A 12,541-nucleotide genomic window follows, 5' to 3' on the forward strand; every position below is an offset into this window, starting at 1 on the left:
GTCTTCCACCGGGCTTCCACAGCTCTGTTCTCACCTCCTGCTCAGCCTGAGGCAACATCAGGATTTGTGCCTGTGTGTAAGCACAAAAGCTGTGTATTTCAAGTCCCTTCACATGTCTTCAAACACCCTGAGAAATATCTCCACATGTTTCCTTTCTGTTCTCCTGCCTCTTCATTTCTATGCCACATCTGTAACAACCACAAACCAGATGTTGTGTAATAATGTGAGACACAGCAATTAGAGCACCTACCTCTCTATGGCTTCAGAGGTGTGGGTATGAGTCTTTGCTCTGCTCTTGGGCCAAAATTTGCTGCTTCTTGTAGAGGAAGCACATGGCTTTCTCCTCCTCCAAGGACAGCTTGATAGTGTCAAACCAGACACCCGTGTTGTGCAGGTTGTGTCACAGCATGATGGACAAGACTGTGAAGCTCCCAGAGGGTTCTGTGGGTCCAGCTCTGTGTGTACCAGGTTACAATTGCAGGGCCAGAGCCTGGAGCCTCCTGAGCTTCTTGGGAAATACTTTGTAGTCCACAATTTCAGTCCTTGCTGTATCAAGCACTAGGTATAAAAGCCTGGTGTGTATTGAGAGCACCTCAGCACTGCACCAGGGAGATGTTGAAGGGCCTTCTATGGGCAAGCAGACTGGATATATGTAAATAAATACTTAGGAATGCAAAAAGGACTAAAACATTCCATGGCTCTCCCCACAACCAAATACATAATTTTACCCTTTCTGTCAAGATGCCTGATGTGACTTCAGAATGGAATGAACCCCAGGTCACAAGAAGTAAAAGCCTTTCTCATTTTGTAGACCAAATTTCCTGTGTTTAAAAACTTCAGAATTAAATCTCTTATTTTCTCCTACATCCTATTGCTGCTCCTTGCCTGCAGGCTGTACCATCTCCACATACTCATTGTTTCAAAATCTTCTCTTGGTTTTTGGTGAACACCCCGGACAGGAACAGAAACACTAACACATTTCATCTGCAGATGGAAGGATTAAAAAACTTGCTAATAAAGATGTACATAGTGTTCATAGGAGAAAGTAGGGAGTTTAGATACCTAGATGACTAGACTACAGCCCAATCCATTGAGTTCATCTTCCTCTTTACTGCAGCTGAGTTAACAGAAGCTGTGTAAGCACAGTTGTGCCTGTGTGGAGACGCTCTCCCTCCCGAAAGCTTCCCTGTACCCCTGCAAAAGGGGGGCGTTTCTTACAGCAGAAATCCCAGACAAAATGCTGCCTGATTTACAGAGGGTGCCTGCTCTGTTCAGATATCTGTGATATCTGAAATGAGTTAAGATTACAAGCCCTTCTTGCCCACTATTAGACTTGAACAAAATGCATTTGATTTTTCAACAGGACTTATGAAGCCCAAGATATTCCACAAGAGAGATTTCATGGCAGTGTTTCTTCCAAGGCTGAGCACAGCATTGCAGGAACTGGACTAACTCACATTGCAGCCATCACCTCAGTCAGAGCCAGGACACAGATAAGGCCATGGGAATGCCACTCCATCCCTCGGCTCCCTGCGAGGGAGGGCAACAGCACTGCTTTGCTTTTGCTGACCTCTGAGCAACACAACCTGGGCTTCCTTTGTTCTACATTTCTGAGAATTTATAGAGTAAGGAAAAGTCCCTTTTTAGAAAAGAAACCACTGAACAAAAAACTCGCAACAACAAAACAAAGTAACAAAAAACCCAAATAAAAGAGAGTAGGTGGCTAAGGAGGAATATGGTTCATTACTAGGCATATAGTTATCCAGCAGTGCAAACTGTATAAAACTCTCTCCATGCACATCTAATGAAACCATTAGATGACCAGAAAAAGCCAAGAAGCTTTTTGCAGGAAACTATCAATGTAGGTGAAAGAGTCTGAGCACAAAATCACATCTATATAAATACATTAGATTTTGACTCCCATTTTATTCAGTAGACAAAGATTATTGCACTCATACAGCTGTCCCATATCTATTCTTCTGATCTATGTACATTTATAACTTAAACATGACAATTTTCCTGAAGCTTACAGTTAGCTAGTCACCAGTTCATAAAGTTTTTCATCCAACTTAAGAAGAATAGCACTACTACCCAGGTGACCAGGAAGAAAAACACAGCAGTGTTTGATTTACAGCATATCCAACATCTGCAGTTTTTTAAACAAATTATTCCCAGCACAATTATAAATAATTAAGATGCAAATACCACAATTTATGAAGCATTTTGAAGAAGAAGGAAAAAAAAAAAAAAAGAGCCAGCCTACATTCATTAAAAATAGTCTAGCTACATTTAGATTTAAAAAGTAAACATGCATGTTGGAATCCAAGCTGCAGAATTTCCTTTTCTTTCACTTTTCATAAGACTCAGCACACAAGTTTTGCTTACCATTTAACATGTTCCACCCAAGCTTCTTCGTCTGGAAGTCTATTGCTACTTATGTTGCCAGTGTATTTGAGGTAATCCAGAAGCTGATTTTCTCTGAGATGTTTAATAATAAAAATAAATACAACATTATTACCTCATCTATTTACAGTGAAACCCAAAGGAAATATTTCAAATTTATCATTGAAGGAAAAATAAAATTAAAATAAGCACATTATGCTCTTGGAAATAAATTTCCAGCTCCTTTTTATTTTTTCTGATGTATTCATCAAAGACTTATCAAGGGGCTTTGGGATGAGTTATAGAACTTTTTGTTTCGTACTTTTAAAAGTCAATTTTCTTTGTGTTAGCAATTGATTTAATGTAGCCTTTAGGATTGTTGAAGCAGAATTTTAAATCTCCAGAGAAATCATGGCCACTTAAATAATCTAAATAGCACTAATATGTTTTCTTTAGTCTTAGCTGCTTTACTAATGTTCATAACAATTCAAGTATAATGTGCAAAATACATATAAATACCTTCTCAGTCTTTATGACAGTAGATGCTACCTGTAAGTCAGACAGCAAAGGTTCCTAGACTGATCATGACAAGAGCAGACATGCCCATGGTCAGACATTTTACTTCAAGAAACCAAACAGTAAGACACAAAGAAAAAAAAAAGGTTTTCTTCTAAAGTCCAAGTCAGATTTTGGCTGGGCACTCAGGTCTTTTTGTGTTCAGTGGCTCGCAGCTAACACTGGGAACAGCCCCACTGCACCAAGGCCTTTGGAACTCCCCCTGAGGTTTCCAAAGGAGTCCCATTTTCTGGCAGAGGTGTCTTGCACTCGCTGCTGCCAGTGCATAAGGGGTTAAAAGGGACAGTACTGAACTGAGCCACCTCTCCAGCTCACTGACTGTCCCCTTGGCTTCCAGTGAACAAAAGGGGCATCTCTGAATAGAGCTGAAGATTTCATTTCAAAAGGTATTAGAGATGTGATACACAGGCACTATCTGATACCATTTCAGGTGAAAGTACTGTGACAGTGTGGTAAAATTATTACGGTTTCAGTGCATGTGTCCTTTTTTCCCTCACAGAAGAATCAAGATACTTCAAGCTCTTTAGGAAAAGAGACAGTAAAAGGTGAATGACAAAAGCTTGAGCAAAGGGTCAGTGGCAGGTCCCTGGGACTGATTACCTCTTTGAAATCCAGGCAGCAGGGGATGCAAGGTGTCAAAGGCTGCAAAATCACTTCTGCTGAGCATCTAATCACCAATGGGTCTGATCTGTGGAGAACATGGGGTGAGGAACCAGGAGAGATCACTGAGAATGAAATACAATGAATCATGCTGCTTTATACTGAAGGAGGGAAAAAAAACCCAACAAAAATGCAGCCTACAGAAACTGCTGGCAGAGGAGACAGGCAAAACAAATAATTAATAAAACACCTAAGAGTGAGGGTTAATAAATAAAAAGTGGAACAAATAATATCTAAACATTTTTGCCAGGTCTGTGGGAGTTCATTGACTTTAAAGAATGACTTCTCACAGAAGCTCTTTGCCCTGGTGCCACAGTCACTGGGGTAAGTAGGAGGGGATAGGCTAGAAGTCACTGTCTGACCCCAAGAAAGAAGAAAATGGCACAGAAAATGTCAATTACAAAATATGGAAATGTCTTTTCAAAGAAGTGAGGAGGACAAATGGGAGACACCTCCCCAAAACCCAGGCTGAATGACCTCCCGGGGCAGCCATGGTTTCCCAGGGAGAGGAGCCCTGACTAGCTGGGAGTGATTCTCCAGAGGGGAAGTACTTCACTGACCAAGGGCACTGCAAAACCCATCCCCCCTGCCAGCCCCTTGGCATCTACCCAAGGCACACTGGGAAATAGAAATTGTACCTGTGTTTCAGCAACCTCAATGCAATTCCCAGCCCCCTTCCTACCTTAGATCCACATTTTCCCTTGTTCAGAGGCCCACATTGCAGGCTTCCCACCCTGCCTACATTGCCACCTGCACAATGCCACCCAACAAGCATCTGTAGCTAGCAGATGTGGGGGTGCACACCATTAAATAGCATCATTAGTTCCACCAGGCCCTGTGCGCTCCTGCATCTCCAGGACAGAAGTGGCAGATGCACTGGTACAATGCCATCACAGGGAGAAGACAGGAAGATGTTGGAGGCTCTCCAGGGACATGGACACATCCCTACCATGGAGTTCAGGATGACCACTCACCAGGATGTACAGGGCTCATGAGAAGAGAGGCTACAGATCCCTACCCTGCCCCAGGCCAGGCTACAGCCCCTCACACTTGGCTTTTCTTCATGAAGAGTAGGCAGACAGCAGCCATTTAAAACACACATTAAAATAACTGCTTTCCAGAAGATTGGCATAGCTGTGTTCAGGGGGAATTTAGGAAAGCAACATATGCACATGTACACGAGGACATGCACTCCTGAAGGGACTGACAATTACACTATCAGAATTAAAATGGAAAATGCAATTCTGTTTAATGGTTACAGGTCTAGCTATACCTTTCTAGATAAATCCAGGTAACAGCAAGGCATTACTTGTATTGTTAAAAGCAGTATTTATCATGACCTCTGGCAACTTCAGAAAGAAATTCCCATAAAATAGGGTGGATATTTACCTCTGGATTACTCTTACCTTACCAAGTTTCAGGGAATGTACTGATCTGTAAAGGTATCTAGTGGCTAACTGGACGTTTATCAACAAAGTATTCAGGCAGCACTGTTGTTTTTTCCCAGTTACAAGCTACACATTTGTTTCACAGTGTTTTCACTACTTGTATGACCACTAAAACGATATATTCAGGATAATGAGGTTTCAAGTGGCTTTGAAATGTTATTTAAATGCTGATTTCAGAAGTACTGTTCATAACCTCTGTTAGGTCTGCCGAGAAAGCACAATTTTCAAGAGATTTATATCAGCATAAATCTGTGGAGCTTTGTTGAAGCATTGCATTCAGAGAAGAATTTTGCCACTCACCTGACTAGATACTTTTTAGCTAGGTCAGTAGTTTGTGAGTAACCTGCAGCACCATAAACTGATAGGCACAGAAAAGCATCTCAGTTAAATGTGAACCCTGAATACCTTTAAAGTTCTTTTTTCTTATTTTCCAACACTGTTCTTTTTAGTTTGGAGAAAATTTTCCGCATCCAGCTTGGTTTTAACCCAGCTCAAAAGTACTTTTGCAAATGGAGTTTGTTGTTCAGGAAGCCTGTTCCTCCATGATAGCAAGAGGGAGTGGATGGATCTTTGCCTCCACTTTTCTAAAAAGCCAAGGTGTGTAGCTAGGTGTGGGGCTGGGCTCCAGAATGGCATCACATAAATCACGTCTTCTGTCTTCGCTTCAGATTCCCACACACTTGGAAATAAATAGATAAAACACTTAAATTCTCGAACAAAATCCTTGAAATAGGTGGGTCGTATTTTTCTAAGAAACAAAGACCTGTGCATTTGCAATGTGGCCAGAGCAAGGATTAGTAAAGCAGGCCACACCCTGGCTCTGCCACTGCCTTCCTCTGTCATTCACCTTACCTCTCTTTGCCATCATTTCCTGTATCTGGTATAGGTGGTATTTATTCTGATGCACCTTCTCCAGAGTACTGTGCTAAGTCTTACTGTCTCCTATGTAAGAAAGACTCTGAATTACTGACTAATAGAGAGTTGAGAACCGAAGGGACCTCTGGTGTGGTGGTGTTCGCAGGGGTCCCAGGAAGAGGGAAGAGATGAGGATCTGACTCCATGTTTAGAAGGCTGGTTTATTATTTTATGATATATATATTATATTAAAACATACTAAAAGAATAGAAGAAAGGATTTCATCAGAAGGCTTGCAAGCAAAGGAAAAAGAATGGAATGATAACAAAAGCTCGTGACTCTCAGACAGTCTGAGCCAGCTGACTGTGATTGACCATTAATTAGAAACAACCAACATGGACCCGTCAAAGATCCACCTGTTGCATTCCACAGCAGCAGACAATCATTGTTCACATTTTGTTCCTGAGGCTTCTCAGCTTCTCAGGAGAAAAAATCTTAAGGAAAGGATTTTTCATAAAATGTGTCTGTGACACTCTGGAGCTCGTTTGGTCCGACCCCTGCCCCATTCAGTTTGTGCCACCTACAGCAGTTGCTCAGGACCATGCTCAGGTAGGGTCTGAATATCCCCAAGGAAGGAGACTCCACCACCTCTCTGCACAACCCGTGCCAAGGCTTGGCTGTCCTCACAGGGAAAATGTCTTTTCTGATGTTCAGAGGGAACCTGATGTATTTCCAGTTGTACCCATCACCTCCTGTCCTGCCACTAGGCACCACGGAGAAGATCCTGCTTCTGTCCTTTTTGCTCCCTCCCTTCAGGTGTTTGTACACATTGATAAGTTCCCCCTTGAACCTTCTCTTCTCTGACCTGAACAGTCCCAGCTCTCTCAGCCTTTCTTCATAGGGAAGGTGCTCCAGCAGCTTACTCAGTTTTGTAGCTCTTGGCTGCCCTTGTTTCAGTAGCTCCATCTCTCTCTTGCACTGGGGAGCACAGAACTGGATAAACATCTATGAATAGCTGAGGAAAAAAAGATATAATAATTACAAAAACAAAATAACTTCCCTTAGATTTAGAGACTTCTGGAGTCTACTGGTTAGTTTACCAAGGAGAAAGTTAAGGGAGAAGCTTGATCACAATTTTTAGGGACCAAGACATGGAATGCAATGTAACTTAAGTAATTGTCACTTCATCAGACAGGAGTGAAACAAGGCCAAATGACCCAATTTGAAAGGGAACAGAAGAAAATGAAGTGCAGTGTAATTAGTTGTTTAACAATGGCAGCAATTAGCTGCTGGAAAATTTACCAAGTATTCTGGCTGATTCTCTGTATTTGGTGATTAAATCAAGATCAGATTTTTTGTCTCCTTTGAAGTCTTGTCCCAGTTGATATAAAAATTCCTCTGGCCTTTGTGATGCAATAAGTCAGACAAAAAATTATCACAACAGTCCCTTCTGGCTCTATCATATACTGTTTTATATGAGAAGACGTTTGCTCTTCTGATGATTAGGCAATTAAAATTGCAAAACAACAGAAAATTCCTAAAATTCAGCAGGGTTGAATGCCTTGAGTTAGTCTTTGCCTCAGTCTCAGAACAAAATTCTAAACACAAAAAACCACTGGACTTGTCTCTAAAACAAGCCAGAAACAAGGCAGAGAAGAATTTGGTCATTTAAATGCCAGTTTGGTGTACCCTGCCTATCTCAGCTGTGTGCTAATCAGCACCTGTGTGCCAGACAGGCTGATAAAATCTCCATGCTGCTGATCACGATCAAGTGTGGCAGCCAGATTAGTTTATAAAAACTGAAGCATCTATAAAGGAAAGCTGTTAAGGGGTTCTTTGTCCTAGCAAAACTGCTCAGAGCAAAAAAGCCTGCATCTACCCTGGAGAGGAGTCCTTTAAAAAACAGTCCTTGAACTTAGCTAGGAGCTGGAACGCATTGACTGGCATAGGTCAGGTTGCTGCAGCAATTATGTGTTTGGATTCTGGAGCCAGCCTACCAGATGTACCAAGGAAGAGCAACTTTTCTGAAATAGCCTTGATAATAGGTTTCTGAGGGAGACAGCTCCTTGGAAGCAAAGTGCTCTGATGCCATTTACGAAGGTGCACCACAAAAAGAAGGGGAGGCATTAGAAGAGAAAACACAACATATGTTAATCATCCGCAATTCAATCACTTTTCTCTATAGCTAGGAAATGAATAATTTTGTGTAATGCTATGCACAAGACTGTGACTCTTTGTAGATAGTCCTTGAACTTAAACAATAAAGAAAGCAGCATGCTGCTTGTCATTCTATTGCAGCCCTCATGAGAGCCAAAATAGGCTTTAGGAAACATCATGTCTAATTTTCAGACTTGGTTGCTCTGAAGACATCAAGGAGCCTGAAGAATTTCCCTATGCATGAGTCATCCTTACTAATTTCATGTTATTTCTCAGACCAGACCTGAAATCCAGCCCAGATCCAGAACCGTAGCACTGTGGGAAGGTTTGGATGGCACATAACTGGAGTCCTGGTCATCAAGAACATGCCACCTTCTAAGCAGACACCCAAATGAGAAGTTCCAGAGAGGACATGGATTTATTTGGCAGGCTGTCCCCATAGCTATGGGCAAGCCCATGGACAAAGCCAGTGTTTTTTCCCACTAGAGGATGATAGAAGGGAGTGTGGGATGAACATCTATTCCTGCTTGCACCCCATTTCATGCTTGCAGGTGATACAGATATACTCTACTGGCTCCTCAGGTACCATGGCTGCTGGAGGACTCAAAAGCTAGTCAGGAGGACACCATGTAAACCCATGAACAGATTTTTATATTTTTTATTTGGTGCATATCACCACACACTGTGGGTGGAGGCAGTGGTGTAAACAGTACTGCCAAGGACAGCTAGCTCTCCCTCCTTCCCCAAGGCTGGAGCTACATCCTTTTTGTGACAGACAACATTTTAGCTCATTCGCTACAGCTGAATAACTTAAAAAATTATGTAACAGAGTAAGAAATTTAAATTTAAGCTCTGTGTGTTTATAAGCCAAGCAAATAGCTGTATTATTTATTGTGTCCCCAAACTCCTGGTAATCAGTACACAGACAGCTGTATCTAAGTCCTTTCTCTTCACACACACAGCATCAACTCTTCTCTCTCCTGCTCTTGGCTTGTTATGCCTGATCCATTATATCTGCTAGAAATTTTTGAAAAGGAAAGCTTGAAAAAGACTAGAATTAAAAAAAAATCACTAATGTACTTTCCTCAGTTAATACAGGAAAGCCAAGCAATGAGGGAAATTCACACACACGTCCTAAAAACTGTCAACAGAAGCTCTTAGTTTGGCAGAGGGAGTCTGCATATAAATGCAGGATTTCTGAGACCAGCCCAGTGTGTGTATGCACACACGTATATAAGCTGAAAAAATTCAGCTGTGCCTCCCTGCTGTCCCAAAGCAGATCTGGCCCTTGGTGCATGACCACCACACACCATCCCTCAAAGCAGGGCGGCAGTGTGGCAGAAGAAATTCCAGATTTGTCCTGGCGAATGGGAGAAACGCTCCAGAAGGGTGAAGGATACAGTGGTGCCAAACACACAGAGTATGAGATGCAGGCAGGAGCATGCCAGCTGGGGAGGAGCTGCTGGATGGTATTTTGGAACAGGGTGGGCTGGGGCACGTGTCACTCACAAGGACAGCACAAGTCCGTGATGCCTGGCTGGCACAAGGAGGGTGGACATTATAGAAAGGTACATGAGCACAGTCACATACTTGTCAGACTGCTGCTATGTACTCCTGGAAAGCATCGGTTTGAAGGCAAATAGAGACCAACTGGGCACAACATAGGAGCTCCTCAAGTGCCCTCAAAAACATCCTTCAACTGCAGGTCACAAGCTGTGTTCCCTGAGAAAGAAAACACTGGTAGAGGAAGGAGAAGCCTTGAGTTCATGAAGGTGAAAAAGAAAGGGAACAGGTGGTTCTCCATGTCTGCAGGAGATCAAACAAGAGGAAACAAATTTAAATTATACAAGAAAAATAGCTAAATAAGCAACCAGAAAACTCTGGGGGGGCTGTCTTTAAGATGAACACCCCTGAATTCAAGGCCAGGTTGGATGGGATTTTGAGCAATATGATCTGGAGAAAGGTGTCCCTGCCCAGGGCAGGGGGAGGGAACTGGGTGATGTTTAGGGTCCCTTTCCCAAACCATTCTATGCTTCTGTGAAGAACATCCCATCCTGAGGTTATCTATCTCAACAATTACAACATTCAGAAAGCACAGAAAATATAAAACACAAATGAACACACATAGGAAATGCAAATAGGTAAATGATAGTTATGTAAAGCCTTAGCTGGAAGAGACAACTGGCCTGAAGTCTCACTTGCAGCATTATTTTTGTGAGGACCAGAGGTAAAATTCATAAGCTTCAAAGGGCATTCAGATGAACTGAGTTAATTTTCAGGGGAATTTGGATGCAAAACTCTTTTCACATAAAATCTCAAATCTTTCACCCTGTGATTTTCCTTTTCCCTTCTAAAAGGTTTTGCCTGTGAATGCTGATAGTGCAGAGACAGCACCTAAAATAATTTGAGGTGCACACACTCCTAGTAGATACAGATAAATGAGGGTACCCAGTATATTTGCAGAAAGCCTGTGACACACTAGGGAATAGTCATGTCAAACCAAGACCTTCTCTCCATTTCTGTGTGGAGTCTTGGCTAACATTCAGTTCAGACAGAGTAGCTGAAAGTCATTTCTCTCTGATGTTCTTTAAAAGCCTAAATGCAATGAAATACTAGTGTGAGTCCATTTCCCAATGAGCAAAAGTGTCAAAAAGCCACCATCAGAGCTGGATCTAATTGGCACTCCCAGTAGGGAAGCGAGGAAAGAAACCGCAAGACACAATGCCCTGCCTCCTTGTGGTACTTGTTACAAAACTTTCTGCAGCAGTTCTTCCAACTTTTGGGGCACTGAGTTTCATTTTTATCCCACCCACATCAAACCCCCCATTCTCTATTATAGTTAACCAGACACCTTGCTGACATGTTCTGCCTCTTTATCCCTCCTGGCTTTTGCTGCCAGTGAACAGTTGTCGCTGTATGAAAAGTAACACCCTGGATCCATATTCTTGACTGATTAAATTCAACTTAAAATGCTTGACCCCGTGCCAGGCCCATGGCCATTCTGGACTCAAAACCTGCCATGGTTGCATTTAAATATATTTATCCTTTTTGCTAACAGAATATTACTCAACTGAGTACAGAGTTATAGGGTCAAACATCATCAATTCTGCAGCTGAAGCCTTACCTCCCCACAACTTGCTCCCAGGTCACTCCCTATTACAGTGAAACAATCTCAGAATCAAACCCTAAGCTCTGGAAGATTGGCTGGACAACCTGACCATAAAATCAGATTATGTGAGCTAACCAGGCTTGCTCAAGAGCTTTGTGTGGATTTTTGTCATGCTTAACACTGAAGACTTCATGGCAAAGTAGGCAAGGGTAAGTTTTGCTGCGGGTAGTCCTGTAATCAAGTTGCCAGCCTAGCAAACCTGGTTTAGGGTAAGTGCCATACCAGGCTCCTCTGGGAAAACAGGCAAATCCCATTGATTGCAAGGAGGTAAGCATCTCACTTTTCTCCCTTTCCTCGCAGCCTTCACTTTGCCTGGAAATTTAATTACCTGGAAATTTAATTACCACTTTGCCTGGAAATTTAAATTACCCCACTCCAGGCACTTTCAGAGGGAAATCTGTCTGACAAAGATACAAGACTGATGAGAGAGGATGATTATGTACCACCAGCAGCTAGAAAAGCATTACCTTATTTCCAGTGGTTATCTGCAGCTCTCCATGAACGTATGCTAAAACAAGTAGTGCTTATTTCCCTTCAAAAAATAGTTTATTTTACAGCATCCAACATTAGGTGCTTTCTGGAGCCTTCCCGGTAGTAGAAGAAGAAAAAAATCACAGCAGACTCATTTTCCTCACTAATTCTCCTCCTAAGGCATTCATCTGCTCTGCACAGTTGAGTTTATTTCCTCATTCCCCTTTTTTCTCCACACTCTTTCTCTGTCCTCTTTGCTTGTTTCCATTCCCTCACCTCCTCTATATTTTTCTCCTCCTTCTGCTCTATAATTTGTGCTAGTCTGCAGGGAAACTAAGTAAAAGCAGAAAATTTTATGTTTCAACCTGAGCACAAGAAGATTGGTCACTCTCATCTCTTCTGAAAATGAGTTTGAAAATTTTGGTCTTGCTGCCTGCATATAAAAAGACGCGTAAAAGGCAAATGTATCTAGAACTGGCAAAGAGCACATAATAAAGCAACAGGTTGCTTCTGGGCTCTGGCACTGACTTTCCCACCATCCAGAGTTTGGAGAGGACAAGACACATGGCACAGACAGAATTTCTGCAGCACTGTTTGACCAAACAAAATCCCCAGGCTTTCTACACTGTCAGACTTAACTCTTTCAGCAATTCTTTCAATGCAAAAAGAGACTTGTCCAAAAATGGCTTGGGAGTTTTGTCCAGAAAGATGCCTGAGTGGCCATTTTAGACAATACTTGTTAAAGGAAATGTCAAACCTCCCAAATGAGACGGAAAACAGCAGCAAGTCTTTTTACTGGCAGGCAGTAAGGTTCCAAAGCAGG

The sequence above is a fragment of the Fringilla coelebs genome, assembly GCF_963513975.1.
Source record: "Fringilla coelebs genome assembly, chromosome: 2".
NCBI lineage: Eukaryota > Metazoa > Chordata > Aves > Passeriformes > Fringillidae > Fringilla > Fringilla coelebs.